General features: G+C 43.3%; 1 pseudogene; it reads right to left on the bottom strand.

Annotated features, from left to right (window-relative positions):
• Nucleotides 1-11546: 11546 nt before the first annotated feature.
• Nucleotides 11547-13153, bottom strand: LOC147013399 (uncharacterized; annotated as a pseudogene).
• Nucleotides 13154-15016: the final 1863 nt, after the last annotated feature.

Raw genomic sequence — 15016 nt, forward strand, 5'->3', positions numbered from 1 at the left:
ACCAAGTATCCAACATCAAAAGCAAGCATCAGATGCCTCAACAAAAACAGCCTTATCTCTGTCTGAGCTAATAGTATTCAACACAAAGAAAACCTGTAGAGATTCATCTGGATCTCAATCGCGGCATGTCAAAACAAGAGAGACACCACTTGTCATATATATATATATATATATATATATATATATATATATATATATATATATATATATATATATATATATATATATATATATATATATATATATATATATATATATATATACGGGTCTAAAGCTTCATGCTAAAACAAGACAGAGAGGGCTAATTGATAAACTATCCAGTCGTAGTATGTGTATATCATATGAAAGAACACAAGAAATAACAACAAGCCTTACAAACAGTGTCTGTGCTCAGGTCGACCGAGATGGCTGCGTTTGTCCTTCAAGATTTAGGAGTGATGTATTCACTGTTGTGGCTGTTGATAATATTGACCACAATCCAACATCGCGGAATGCGATGGGCTCCTTTCATGGGACAGCCATTTCTATCATCCAGTTTCCGACACAAGACAAACCAGGAATCAATAGAGATCCAGTACTCATCACCACAGACGTTGCCAAGAAAAAAGCGTCTCTCTTGCCGGTAGAATATTCAGAAGTAGTACCAGCAGGTCTGCCACAAACTGAATTGTATGCACCAGTTGTTGCAGGTCAAGTAAAAGCTGAATCAAGCGTCATGTCCGCGTCCAGAGAGAAAGAAGACGGCTGGTTGAGTGCAATGTTAGAACTTGTATCACACAAGATGGAACTTGATACCAAAGACTTTGTCTCATGGGCAGCTTACCATGCCAATAGGCAATCAGCTAATATCAGACCAGTGTCACCCATTGCGTTGATGCCTTTGTTCACAGAACCAGCACATACGCCAGCTATGATAGAACATGCTATGCGTCTCGTGGCGAGGACGATTCAGCATTTGCACCCTGATCAAATACCTGTGATAACCATGGATCAGCCATTATATTCCATTGCGAAACAAATCCAGTGGGCATGGCCAGACAATTTTGGTGAGGACAAATTTGTGGTGGTAATGGGAGGTCTCCACAGAGAGATTAATGTGTTGAAATTACTCGGAGATTTCCTCAGTGGTAGCGGATGGACAGCAGTTCTTGTGCAGTCTGAAGTCACAACCTCTGTCCGAGCTGATGATATATTGAAGGGTTCGCATGTCACCAGGTCTCGCTATGTACACCAAGTAACGGCAGCAGCTTTGCACCTCCTTCGGAAATCTGCGTACATCACATATGCCAAATCACTTGGGCCAGATGATGACACAATGGATTTTGAAACTTGGTATCAAGTCAATTGCAGTAAGGTTCCTCAAGTCCAATACTGGGCTTTGGTTCTGGATCTTGAACTTCTACTCTTGCAATTTGTGCGTTCTCTGCGTGAAGCAAACTTTGAGTTGTACGTTCAGTGCCTTGGACAAATTGTTCCATGGATGTTTTCTTTGGATCATACAAATTATGCAAGATGGCTCCCTATCCATATCAAGGACATGGTACAGCTTCGTCAGCAAGTGCCGTCAGTTCATGAGCAATTTGAGAAAGGTAACTTTATGGTGCAGAGATCACCTCACACTTTGTCTACTATGGGTATGGACCAAGCCCACGAACAAATAAATGATCACATCAAAGGAGATGGAGGTGTGATTGGAATCACTGATAATCCTGCTTTGATCAAGTGGATTATAACTGGTCCTGAAGTGGCTCGAATCATCGACGAGTTTGAGAATTCATTTGGAATTACTTCCACAAAATCTACAGAGCACCATGATCAGGGACAATCCACTCAGTTGAAATTTGCCCAACACGTCAAAGCTATGGTTGCAACATTTGAAGAATTAGGTAATCCCTTCACAGAAGATACAAATGATCTGATCATGCTGGACACAAAGGAGGTGATGACAGAAGATACAATCTTTAGGCTGAGGAATGTGGAAGCAAATGGGCAGTCAAAATATGACACATATGCTGTGTGACACAAAATACCAACAATGTCCCCAGGAAAAAGGGCTAACTGCATACGTAATAAATAGATTGAACACTTTGTGCTACCCAGTTCGTAACTCGTCAGTCCCGCGTTGTATCGAAGCAAGGCTGCATTTGTATTACTATTAAATAATGTTTTCTCTGGAACCACTTATCCTATCGAAGCAAAACTTTGCAACTGTCATCTACAGAAAGTCTCATGTTGTATCAAAGGCGGACGTCTGGGTACCCGGTCATCACTGCCAGCAGTTATAAAGTGGCAGTTCGAGTTATATTTATGCCTATTTTACTCCAAGGGGGTCATGTTATTATATTTATGCCTATTTTACTCATCATGTTATTATATTTATGCCTATTTTACTCGTCATGTTATTATATTTATGCCTATTTTACTCCAAGGGGGTCATGTTATTATATTTACGAGCCGAAACCCCGTCACAGATGGATTCCGTTCCATGAGCCCAATATGACAACCAGTGGCAGCTCTTGTAAGAGCCGGATCCCAGTCGATGTACTCCATGGCCTTACCTAATGAGGCCTACAAAACATCCTTGTACATGACAATTTTGGTGTACACTACTCCTTGTGAAGAAGTCCCCTGATTTGTGCACTTGTCTACTTTGACGTACACCGTGTCAAAACTTCTCAGGTCACAGTACCGAGAAAAACGTGATGCGACCGCTAGGAGGAGCACAAAATTGGTCCTTCAGTATTAATATATAGAGAAGGATTTTTTGGACGAAAAGTGTTTATTCTGCTTCAGAGTTGAAGGTTGACTATTGCCACTATGTGCGATGCACTCTTACAGGTACGAAGTTTCTTTCAGTCCAGGTCACAGTACCGAGAAAAACGTGACGCGACCGCTAGGAGGAGCACAAAATTGGTCCTACAGTATTAATACCATATATAGATGCCTATTTTACTCCAAGGAGGTCATGTTATTAGGGTACCCAGTAAAATGGAACCTATTGTTTTTCTTCTGTTTATTTCCATATGACGAATCGAAGCGAAACTTTGCAACTGTAATCTACCCCCATGCCTGCACATAGGGTAAAAATTATGACGTCACACGTCACGTGGTTTGGTGGCCATCTTGGATAGAAAAACGCACCTTACCCGATCAACACGAAACTTCACACACGTGTTCCACTCCACGATTTGAACTGGAATATAAATTTATGATGTCATAGGTCACATGTTTCGTCAGCCATATTGGATTGAAAATTAATAAATTTAAAAAAATTCTTCTCCAGAACGGCTGGACAGATTGAGGCAAAAATTCACACACACTTTCCCCAAGACATCCTTTCACAAGTTTGTTAATTTCTAATTGATAGGTCACATGGTTTGGCAGCCATATTGAATTTACCCTAAAACTTTCAAACATCTTCTCCAGAACGGCTGGTCAGATCAAGGGGAAACTTCACATACGTATTGCACACGAGCAGTGAGTATAAGGTTGTTAATTTATAATTGATAGGTCACATGGTTTGGCAGCCATGTTGGATTCAATAATTGTATTAAATAATGTTTTCTCTGGAACCACATATCCTATCGAAGTGAAACTTGGCAACTATCATTCACAACAATGTCTGCATATATGATAAAAATTATGATGTCACAAGTCACATGCTTTGGCCTCCATCTTGGATAGAAAAACGCACCTTGTCTGATTAACACTAAACTTAACAAGCATGATCCACTACCCCATTAGAGGGAGAATTTAAAATTATGTTGTAATATCTCACATGGTACGGCAGCCATTTGGATTGAAAATGAATAACTTTAAAAGTCTTCTTCTCTGAAAGAGCTGAACAGATTGAGACAAAACTCCACATGTATGACCTCCATGACGAACAAAAACTCCATGACGAACAAAAAGTCCTCCCACCCCCTTTGATGTATGACACATCGTTTGGCAGCCATATTGGATTGTAGGAAAAATATTAAATAATGTTTACTCTGGAACTGATGAATCAATAAATATGAAACTTCACAGTTATGATGTGGCAGTCATGTGAAATGACGAGTTGAAATTTCAACTCGATCAGCCCCACGGTTTGGCAGCCATGTTGGATTGAAGCAAAAATATTAAGTAATATTTACTCTGGAACCGCTGAATCAATATATGCGAAACTTCAAAATTATAATCGAGCTGACATGTGCAACATAGGTTTAAAATATCAACCCGATCAGCCACACGGTTTGGCAGTCAGAATTATTTAATTATTTGAATCTGAGAACTTTTTCGATTTTTTTTTTTTTTTTCCAGAAGGCTCACTTAGTTTCCAGCATGCGTTTGAGGGTACAGGAATAGCAATTCAATTGAAGCCGACGATGTCCCCAGGAAAAAGGGCTAACTGCATCAGTAATAAATGGATTGAACACTTTGTGCGACCCGGTTTGTTACTCGTCAGTCCTGCGCTGTCTCGAAGCAGGGCTGTATTTGTGTCACTATTAAATCATGTTTTCTCTGGAATCACTTATCCTATTAAAGGGAAACTTTGCAATTCTCATTTTAGTCTCATGTTGTATCAAAGGCGGACGTCTGGGTACCCGGTCATCACTGCCAGCAGTTATCAAGTGGCAGTTCTAGTTAGGGTACCCAGTCTGATGGACTGGGTAACCTATTGTTTTTCTTCTGCTAATTTCTTACTAGCAAAGTACCTGTCTTCGACAGGTAATTCATAAATGAAAGCATATGTCGGTTACTCACAGTTTCTGTGGAGTCAATTTTATTACGAACGGGTCTCTTCGGTCGTCTACTGCAGCACATTTTTAAAAACAACGTTCCTCGTTTTCGTGTCTGGGGCATGGACATGCAGCTTTGATCTTGATCCAACTCTTGATGCCGCAACATACAACATTCCGTGTGAGAAAACAGGTGAACGCAGATCTAGTCCAATTATGCTGAACGTCTGTCCCTGTGCTTTGTTTATTGTCATGGCAAAGCAAAGTCTTAAGTGAAATTGTAATCTACGGAACTGGAATGGCAGGTCACTGTCGGATGGTATAAGTGGTATCCTTGGAATTAATGCATGTTTTCCTGCTGCCGGTCCATTAATCAGGATTACTTGAATCACATTTGGGCTCATTCGGTAGACTGTACAGCGGGTGCCATTCATGATATTTGGTAGATCCAATGAACGTAGAACAATAACTGGGCAGCCCACTTTCAGCTTAAGTTTGTGTGGTGGTATCCCTGATATTTCAATGGAATCCAGAAATTCAACGGGAAAGTGCACCGCTTCCTCCGGAGTGCGTGTAGTGTTGATTGCATTATATATCTTGACTTCTCCTGGGAAGCGGTCAATGACGGTAGAGTTTACAGCATCCACTATTTCATTTAGAGGTGTGAGTATCGCTCGTTCTAACAACCAGTTGTTGTCGTTTGGTGCACGTCCTGTTAATCCGACATAGATTTCCTCGATTAATTTGGATGGAGTTTCATGCTGGTGGATCCCTTCTGGTAAAGTTATGGTGTCTGGTTTATTTTCAACAGGGTAGTTACCATCTCCAATGTTCATGAGGAGGTCGGCGTAATTAGCAGTGTTGGGGTCGTTTGTAAGCTGTGCTTGTATGTTGTCGTGCAGTCGGTATGTTGTAACATTGCGCCATAACAGCGATCGCTTCAGCGTCGCATTGACTATGTTTGCACGTGTCCCTTGCTTCACAACGGGTAGTATTTGGCCGAAGTCTCCACAGAACATTACCGGGATGCCACCAAATGGTTTTGAATTTCCACAAATATCCTGAAGGATCCTATCGATCGCTTCATACACGGCCCTGTGTGTTATCGGAGCCTCGTCCACAATAATTGCTTTAGCTTCGTTCATCACTCTAGCGATTGGTGTCCCTTTTTCAGAGTAGGTTGGTGTATCTTGTTTGTGAGTATTCATGGGTACTTTGAAGGCGGAATGTAGAGTTCGTCCCCCTGTTAGTAAAGTTGCGGCTATACCACTCGATGCTGAAGCAATAGCGATATGGCCATTCGATCTGATCTTTGCAAGAATTAAATTCAAGAGGAACGTTTTAGTTGTCCCTCCAGGAGTGTCAACAAAGGTGATACCGCAGCGCTGTGTGTTTACTTTGTCGAGACATAGTGCATATATTTCTCTCTGATTTGCCGTCAGCTGATGCTCGTGGTTGTTGATGTACTGGTTTTGTTCACATACGTCGAAATTCGCGTACCGAACGTACTCCTGTGCGTGGTTTGCAGCCGTTGTAGGTCAATGACAGGAAGGTTGTAGTTATCCAGAGTTTGACCTCCTTGTGCGAGGATATGGTCTTCTATTTCCATCAAGCAAAGATTGTACATTGCCCTTGCACGGTCGTCGTCCAAGTACTGCAACAGGAGTACCAAGTGTTGCAGTGGGATTGCAAAGTGGGATTGCAAAGTACTGCAGTGGGTCTTCCAAGTACTGAAGTGGGGTTTCCAAGTACATAAAAGTGACTTACCGGAATGTAGTAAGATCTTGCAAGCTCACAAACTGATTTTTAGGTACAATCTCACTTGATGGTCAGCTAAAAAGGAGAGTGAATAACTTTACTTTTATTTTACTTTATTTGGAGCAGGAAGACTCCACCAAACAGGGTGGGTAGCTGTACAATTTTTGCTCAGTAGTGACTGATGACTGAGTTGTGAGTCAGTGGATAAAGAAAAAAGAAATCTTAGCTTGACAATTTGAGGATGGTCGTATAATTTGAGTCAATTAGACAATTTGAAGTTGATTACAGGCCGAGAGTGATTGGATCATAAAAGTATGCTGGTAAGCAAACCACCTGCATCTTTCATTCTACTTTTCAAATGCAAACCTGCAAAACTACCGAATACAACACTGTGTCTTTTTACACTGTTTACTGTTCAAATAAAGAGCAAACCTAACCTGCATCTTTTTTGCACTGTTCAAATGTTATGCAAATCTGCATCTTTGTTTCACTGTTTAAATGTTTTGCACTGTTGAACTTAGAAGCTTGCTGGCTTTAAGGATAAGGCTTAAAGGAAGACAAGCGAGATAGCAATCTTTTTTTAGTTTTGGCTTTTTAGTTTTGGCTTTTTTCTTCTGTTGTCTACAAATAAAGGTGCGTTGGGGATGGTTATGAAGTGCAAGTCAGGAAAGGATAAAAAAAAAAATCCTCACCTGAATGAATGTGAGGAAACCTCATTGCTCATTCCATCGATAAAAGAAACATTTTTCCGTCGATAATCACAATTTTCAATGAACGTGGTCGGCGGTTTTACTTTCTTATTCAATGAAAGTGGTAACGGTTTTACTTCCTCCTTAAGAGCATTGGGTGTGTCCTGCCCATTTTCACCCCCAAATTCACAATAGATAATAGTTAGTTCATAACGAAAAGTACATCTAGCCACCTTTCCGAGAGCAAGTTAAATAACTGCCAATATTCAGGAGGATAGGATTTGATTTGACGTCGCAAAACGGGAATAAAATTCGGCGTTTCTCTCTCTCTCTTTTTGTTTCTTGTTACATTTTTTTGCGTCAAATGCACCTTCTGAGGTAGTCAGGTGGGCTTTAGAATGTGCAAAAGAGGGTTTTACATTGCAGACGCTGTTTTTGAGGAGTGGCATTATGCCTCTCAGGGGAGACGATCTGTCGACGACAGAGGTAATGACGTCAGCGAATGACCGATGATGTCAACGGCATTACGCCTCTGCGGTGACGTCACACGCCATGCAAAGGAATGTAAAAATTAGAAAATCGCCAAAAATTCCCAAACCTGTCTGTCTGGCGCGATCTCACATAGCCTATGCTGTACATTAGACTACAGAGCACCCGCATCCCGAAAGTGCCAACAATCCATCCGGCAGTTTCGGAGGAGATATTGTTACGAATCTGGTAGCCATGAGCACACAACATTCAGGTCCCCTAAGCTTAGTTATCTCGATAAGTATGTGTTTATAGATAGGGTCCCCTACCTGTGTCTAACGGGAATTACATGTGTGCGCTGCGGAGTTTCGTTTACAACAAATCTCCTTCACTTCACTTCACACACTAATGCCATTGCCCACGTGCGTTCGGCCATGTATGTGGGCGGAGATTTCCATTGCCTCAGACCGGGACTCCGCCCAGGAAGGCAGGGGCGTGCCCCTTGTCCAACCATGCCACAGAAAGCGACTTTCCCACGGAACCCTGGCCAATGGGGTGGAGATTGCCACAGAGAGCGACTTTCTCACGGCACCCCGGCCAATGTGGTTGAGATTGCCACAGAGAGCGACTTTCCCATGGCACCTGGGCCTATGGGGTGGGTATTTCCACAGAGAGCGACTTTCCCATGGCACCCCGGCCAATGGGGTTGAGATTTCCACAGAGAGTGACTTTCCCACGACACCCCGTCCAATAAGGGTGGAGAACACCTCAGATGGCAATTTTCTCAGCCCGGAGGAAAAAAGAATAAAAAGGAATGCCAGGCTGGGAGTGTAAGTCGTGGTGGTCATGGTCGTTGTCGTAAAGTCATCGTCGTCTCTGAACTTCTCCTTGGTCTTGGTCGATTGGTGCGTGGCCGGGTGGAGAGCGCGGTACCTGGTGCTTGGAGCAGCATCATGTTGCGGGTTCGAGTCCCGCCGAGCCGGATCGTCGAAGACCACACAAGGTGGACAGGTCCAAGCATAGGCTCTGGTCTCCAGCTCTCCTTTCCTCGAGCTGGAAACCTTCAATAAAGACCCAACGGGGTCCATTTCTTTGGGTGTGTGTCTGAGTGTGGGCCCGTCTTTAAGTAGCAACTGTATAACTGGGAACTAGGAGGCCTCATTGCTGCCGAAATTGTGCAATTTGCCCGGCAGGATTCTGGTACCCTCCGCTCGGGGTACGGCTCGGGAACGGCCCGGATCGTGCAGATCCTGCCGAGGGTGAATTTCCCCAGTAGTTTGGACGACGTGGGTATTTAGGTAAATTGAAATTGGCAATCGACCCTATCCCACACGGTCGACCTATTGGCAATCTTCGGTCCGATAAGGGACCCGTCGGCTCCAGAGTTATCCGGGGTGATGACCTATAAATTCCGTGTGTTCGGTGGAGCTGACTCTACTGCTCCATCTCGCGGTCGTGCTTGCCACCGAAACTCGGCCCCACAACAATATGTCCACAAAATATGGCTTAGCGCATTAATATAATAACTAGCATATACCTGTGCTCCGCACGGAGTTGAATGGGTGGCAAAAGGTGGATGAGGCATAATAGTAGATGTTATGGGAAGCTGGGGAGGGCGTCATTAGGGATGTGATGCGCTATGGTTACCTGTCCTTAGTTTTCTAAAGGACCTCCTGTAGATGACATTTTGGGTGAGTATCTTGTTGCCGAATAATCATTGTGAGGAATTATTGTCCAATTTGATAGATATATAGGAATAACCTCTTGCATGTGAAAATGCAACATATAGTTGCCATGGGAGAACACGGGGGCTGGGAGGTATATTCTGAGTTTTCAAATGTTTGGCCCTGGGATTTGTTTATGGTCATCGAGTATGCGGGTCTGACTGGAAATTGTATCCTCTGCAGTGTGACTGGAAGGTTGGCGTCTGATGGGGCAAGTTTAACTTGTGGAATGAGGACTGTTTGTGTGACGTGGCTTCCTGTGAGAATTTCGGCATCTACTACGTGCTCATGGAGGTGTCCAATGTATAGTCTTGTGCCATTGCACAGTCCTTTGGCAATGTCTAGATTGCGTAATAGCATGATTATTGCACCTGGTTTTAAAATGAGGCGATGCGGTGGCATGCCGGTTGGGGTGATAGAGCGAAGGAATTCCATGGGGTAGTTGTTGGCCTCATTTTCATCATATGAGATGGCCTTGTCTGCACTGGTGTAGGTTTTTGGCAGACCTGGGAGTTTTTTTATGACTTTGTCATTCAGCGTCAATGTTGTCTCATTGAGTGGTGTCAGAATCACAGTGTTGGACAGTGCTTGAGGATCAGTTACATTTGTGAACACAGCATCCACTATGTTGTCTTGTTTGGTGACCATGTCACACTGGGGTTGGATTTCGATGGATGATGGTGGTGCATTGGTCAGCTGACTGTGGAGTTCGCCGTTGCCTAATTTTCGAAGCCATTGTGCGTAGTGTTGTTGATTTTCATGTGTCCTCGTATTTTTTGTCAGCTTCACAATCTTGAAATGTGGCCATAGTGCGGAATGTTTGAGGCAGTTTTCAATAATGACAGTTTGTGATTGTTTTGGGTCAACAGGTAACACTTGGCGAAAGTCTCCTCCCATGAGGAATACTTTTCTTTTGAATGGGGCATTTATGCCAGTGATGTCTTGTAACATTCTGTCGATTGCTTGGAGAGCATTTGCTGGGACCATGGAGGCTTCATCAACAATAAAGAGAGAGACTGATCGGAGGTAATGGGCATGCTTTGACACTGGAGAAATGTTGCAGGTGCTGGTGTCTAGGACTGTGTGGGGAAAAAAAATTATATTAATGTACTCTCAATTATAATTGTTGCTGGTGTTTTATAAATTTAATTTTTATGCTATAAGTCAAATTGGCTGTCAGTTATGCTTTCTTTTACCCAAGTCTTTTGACCTCAATGTTGATAAAAGGAATGTCTTGCTATGGAACAAAGTGACCTGGTTGATAACACCAACTTTTTCCATGATTATGTCATTCGCTTTTCACCTAGTAGACACGTATTGCAGTTGGAGTTCTTTTGCCTAATGCTTATCAGCCCCCTCCACTCCCACAAAAGCATATAAATGCCAGGAAATGTAATCTTAGCTTAGTGCAAATCATTGTGGATGTATACCATCTCAGTGGTTTGGACTCCATGTTACCATATTAATTAAGGTTGTCTGATCACATGTACTTTCCGTTGTGGACAGTGAATTAATTGTTTCAAACAGATTGAGTAACAGGATTTACATCGAGTCGGTTAACGACAAATTCTACAACAACTGGCACAAGAAGTTTGAAGAGATTGTGGACAGTTCTTCCTCCAGAGAGAAGTGTGGTGGCAATTCCTGTCCATGCAGATGATGCAACTTGGATGGATTTACTCCGGAAACAGGTGATGAGTGTGTTATACACTGTTGTTTTGCCACTCCCGCCTGTACCATCTAAGAAGCAACATCGACTGGATGGTGTATGGTGTCGAGAAAGTGAATCCAGATCTTGTAGCACTTGGTCAACTAAGGTGTGTTGGTCTTCGTTGAGGCGCATTAACTGGGTTTGGGCTTTTTCAGTTTCTGCTGTAATATCGATGTCTTCTGAGGCGAGATGTTCAATATCGAGTGGGTTAACATCTGGTAGTCCTAATGCTGATAAACTTGTACCATTTTGTTGCAGAGATCTGTTGATGTCTTGAAGGGCTAATTGTGTCGCTATGTGGGTGGAATATTGGCGATAGGTGTAAGCTTCAATCATGGCATTCTGGTGTTTTTCCCAAAGTTGCTGGGAGTTGGTTGGGTCACAATATATACAAATGGTGGTGAAAAGGGATCGCAGCTGTTGCGGCATTTGGAGGAGAGTTGCTTCAGAGAGAGCTTTATCCCATTCGGTGTCGTCAATCAGGAGGTGTCTTCGTATACATGCTTCTTTGAATGTCAGAGACTTGGCCATCAACTGTTCGCAGGTCTTCAAATGAGGTTGGGCCAGGCACATGGAGCAGGAGGAGACAGAGACAGTATCGTTCCATGTCTTTGGGGCTGACGGAAAACATGCGGCCTATAGTGGTTTCGGCGCCTTGTTGTCTTCGTCGCCATTCTTGTGTGGATTTGTTGAAGACGTAGTGGTTTGGCAATTGATGATAGCAGAGGTCAGTGGGTTGCTGTATGTTGAGTTTGAAGAATGTTGTTAGCATCGTGTCCTTGTTGGTGGAGGCTTCTGCTGCAGCAATGTGGTTTCCCGGGGTGAAGTAAACTGGTTGCTGGCTGGGTAGATGGAGGGCGAGCCTGATGATGGCATGAGATTGGTGGTGCATTTTGTATTCAGCCATTCTCCAATAAGCCTCTGGTACGCTGATGTATCTGGCATCAATGAAGGTGGCAACTTCGTCGTGATGGAGCTGATTAGTTTCTGTGACCTGGATGTTGGTGCAGTTGTGGCCTTTGTAAACATACTTAATTAAGTATTTTACACTCTTGATTGTAGTGCAGGCCTCAAGGTTGATATGGGCTTGATATTTCTGGGATAAGTAAGGGTTGTACGGTACAATCCATCGGTTGTCTACTTGGTGCCAGCCGATGGTGATTGTGCGACCATTATCTGACCTCTTATACAGTGGGTAGCCATCAGTTGCCAGTGCAGTTGTTTCCCGGAACTCCTTAGGATAGTCCTTTGTGCATTTGTCGTCTAGCATACATGGTGCGTGTTTATTGAGGAGTCCACATGGACCATGAACCATGGTTGTCTTGTTGACTTGGAACAACTCGGGATGTTGTGTTGGATCAGGTGTTTCTGCTGATATAATGCTGTCGATGTCAGCTGGCTCTCTTAATTTGCTATTGTCTGCCAAAATGATGAGTAGATGACAGTGTGGGAGACCACGTTTTTGGAACTCTATCACATAGATATGGACGACCGGTTTGCCGAGTACATGTTTTTTTCTTATGTCCGTCATGAGTTCATGTAGGTGCTGTTGAAACACTCTGGCAACAATGGCTGATCGATCTTGCGCTTGTTGGCCAGGGAAGATTTTTGCACATCTTGGCATTTGGGATTGCATGTAAAAGTGAGGAATAAGTCTGGTTTTCCGAATTTAGCAACAATGGCCATGGCATCCTGGTAGTTTTGTTGCATAGCGCGTGGTGAACCCTGAAAGGAAGACGAGAGTACAACAATTTTGCCAGGTTGGAGATTTCGCGTTTCAGTCTGAGTGTTTATGTGGTCCATGAGTCCTTGATAAAGTTCAACATGTAGGTCAGTCTGTTTTGTTCGTATATACTGCAATCTGCCGGCTTCGACACGAATATATGTGTCAACAACATACTGTTGGAAAAGCTTTCCACCGTAGAAAATTTGGGAGAATGATTCTCGAAATGACAGGCGATGGGCATAGTACTGCAGGCAAGTAATGTGTTTTTTTTTTTGTTCTGACCTGTGCTGTTCGTCATGTTGCATGTTGTGCTGACAACCTAATTCTTCAAATGGGTAGAAGATGGGGTAAACCATGGGGTCAATGTTCGACGACAGGTAACAAATATGCTGGGGTGGTTGACCTTTAAGATGCACAACAATATCTCTGTGATGTGGAGGGGCGCCATCTGGTGATGAAAAGACAACTGCTATCTCATCTTGCCTTGGATCATTATATCACCGCTGGTCACAACCTCTCAAGATGTGCATTGTTACAACAGGTTGTGGTGTTCCATTCTGATCAGCTATGCGGCGTTGTTCAGCTTTGACTTGTTGCATTGTTTGTAGGCTGCTGCATACGGGTTGGTTCGTTGTAGGACATTTTGAAGGAGTGACATGACATCTGGAGGACATTGTTGATTGGCAGGTTGTTGCATCCTGGCCTGTGGAGCTTGGCTTGCTTCTAAAATGTACAGTTGGCTATAGCATGGTGTGGTGCCTTGAGGAGGGTGAAGTGAGCCAGACCCGTGGTACACTTGGCTATGAAGTCTGAATGTATATGGGCCATGGCCTGGTGGGGACACAATGTTGGCGCCAAATGATGCGAATGCCATGGAACTATTATAGCTGTGGATGTTGGCTCTAAAGTTTTGAGCTTGTGGTGTATCTGTTGTGAAAAGGTCTTTGGTTCAGTTGGGTATGGTGCCAATGGTGGCAATTTAACTTTGCCTTTGTGGCAACAATTGTGGTTTTCCTTTTGAAACAGAAGTGCATTACAGAATGAACATTTCGTTGTCAGTGTTCCAATGGAGAATGGATCGACCTGCAGTGGGAATCGTCGGGCAAGGAACTGCACCATGTGTGCTGCAGCATGTCCTGTGCTGGAATTTGGTTGAACATTTTGCTGGGGGATTTGTCCTGATGTATCATTATCAGCATTCTGCGACAGACGATAGCGGGTCATGTATGTTGCACGGGCTGCCAACCTGCTTCCCCGCTCTTCCTCCGTTTATTGGTGTTGTTGATCATGTATCCTTTGTGGATTGGCTCCTTGTTGTGAAGGGGTCCTTGCCCCTGTGATGGTCCTTCGACGTCTAGGCATGGCGCATCAATGCTGTAGGGGGAGGAATGGACAATGTCAAGAGATGGGTGGGTATTGTGTTGGTCGACCATTTGGTACCAGCAGAATTCAGTCCGGTAATTTGATTTGTGATGGGGAAAGAAGTCTGCTGGTAAGAATGTGTGACCCACCACAGCAAATTCATTCGTGTGGCACACATCATCAATTTGTATATAAAAAAGGGGTAGAAATTGTATTTGCCGATTGGCTTGGCAATGAGGAGGTATATTATTCTGAGATGGCATTTGAAAAGTGAATTATATGTACATTACATTTTTTTTTTTAAATGGGGTAGAAATTGTAGTAGCCAAGGTATTAAACTCTCCAATTAACTGTCTTTGGTAGAAATGTTTAGTTATTATAGGCAAAGCAGGTGTTTCATTGAGTTTCAGTTTGTGGTGTCTGGGATAAGGGGTAAAATTTCCCAAATGTGTGGTCTTGTCACTGTGTTCAGGCTGGCAGTATAATGTACGATGTAGTGTTTATTTCAGTGCTTCGTCATGCTTTAGAGATTCTTGGAATAGAATAAGCAGGTGAAAGTGAACTCTTGCTCTGTGTATCGTTTGGCTGGAGTGGATGGAACCTTACCTTGAACTTAGGTATGAATGAATGAAGTGTAGAAGAGGGTACTGTTTATGTTATGGAGCTGAAAAATAAGGGAAATTATTAAATGTCAATGCATACTGTTATATGGCATGGGTTTGGCAATATTGGTAAATTATGCCTTCGCGTAGTTCTAGTCAATGAACCGAAAATGCTGGTCCACTCCAGTCGAGTCGAGTTGTACTGTACTGTATTTTTCAAAGCAAGGAAAGTAGGCCTACTTTGAAGATGAAGAT

The sequence above is a fragment of the Eptatretus burgeri genome, chromosome 14 (genome assembly GCF_056783735.1).
Source record: "Eptatretus burgeri isolate ZD-2024b chromosome 14, Ebu_testis_v1, whole genome shotgun sequence".
Classification (NCBI taxonomy): Eukaryota; Metazoa; Chordata; class Myxini; order Myxiniformes; family Myxinidae; genus Eptatretus; species Eptatretus burgeri.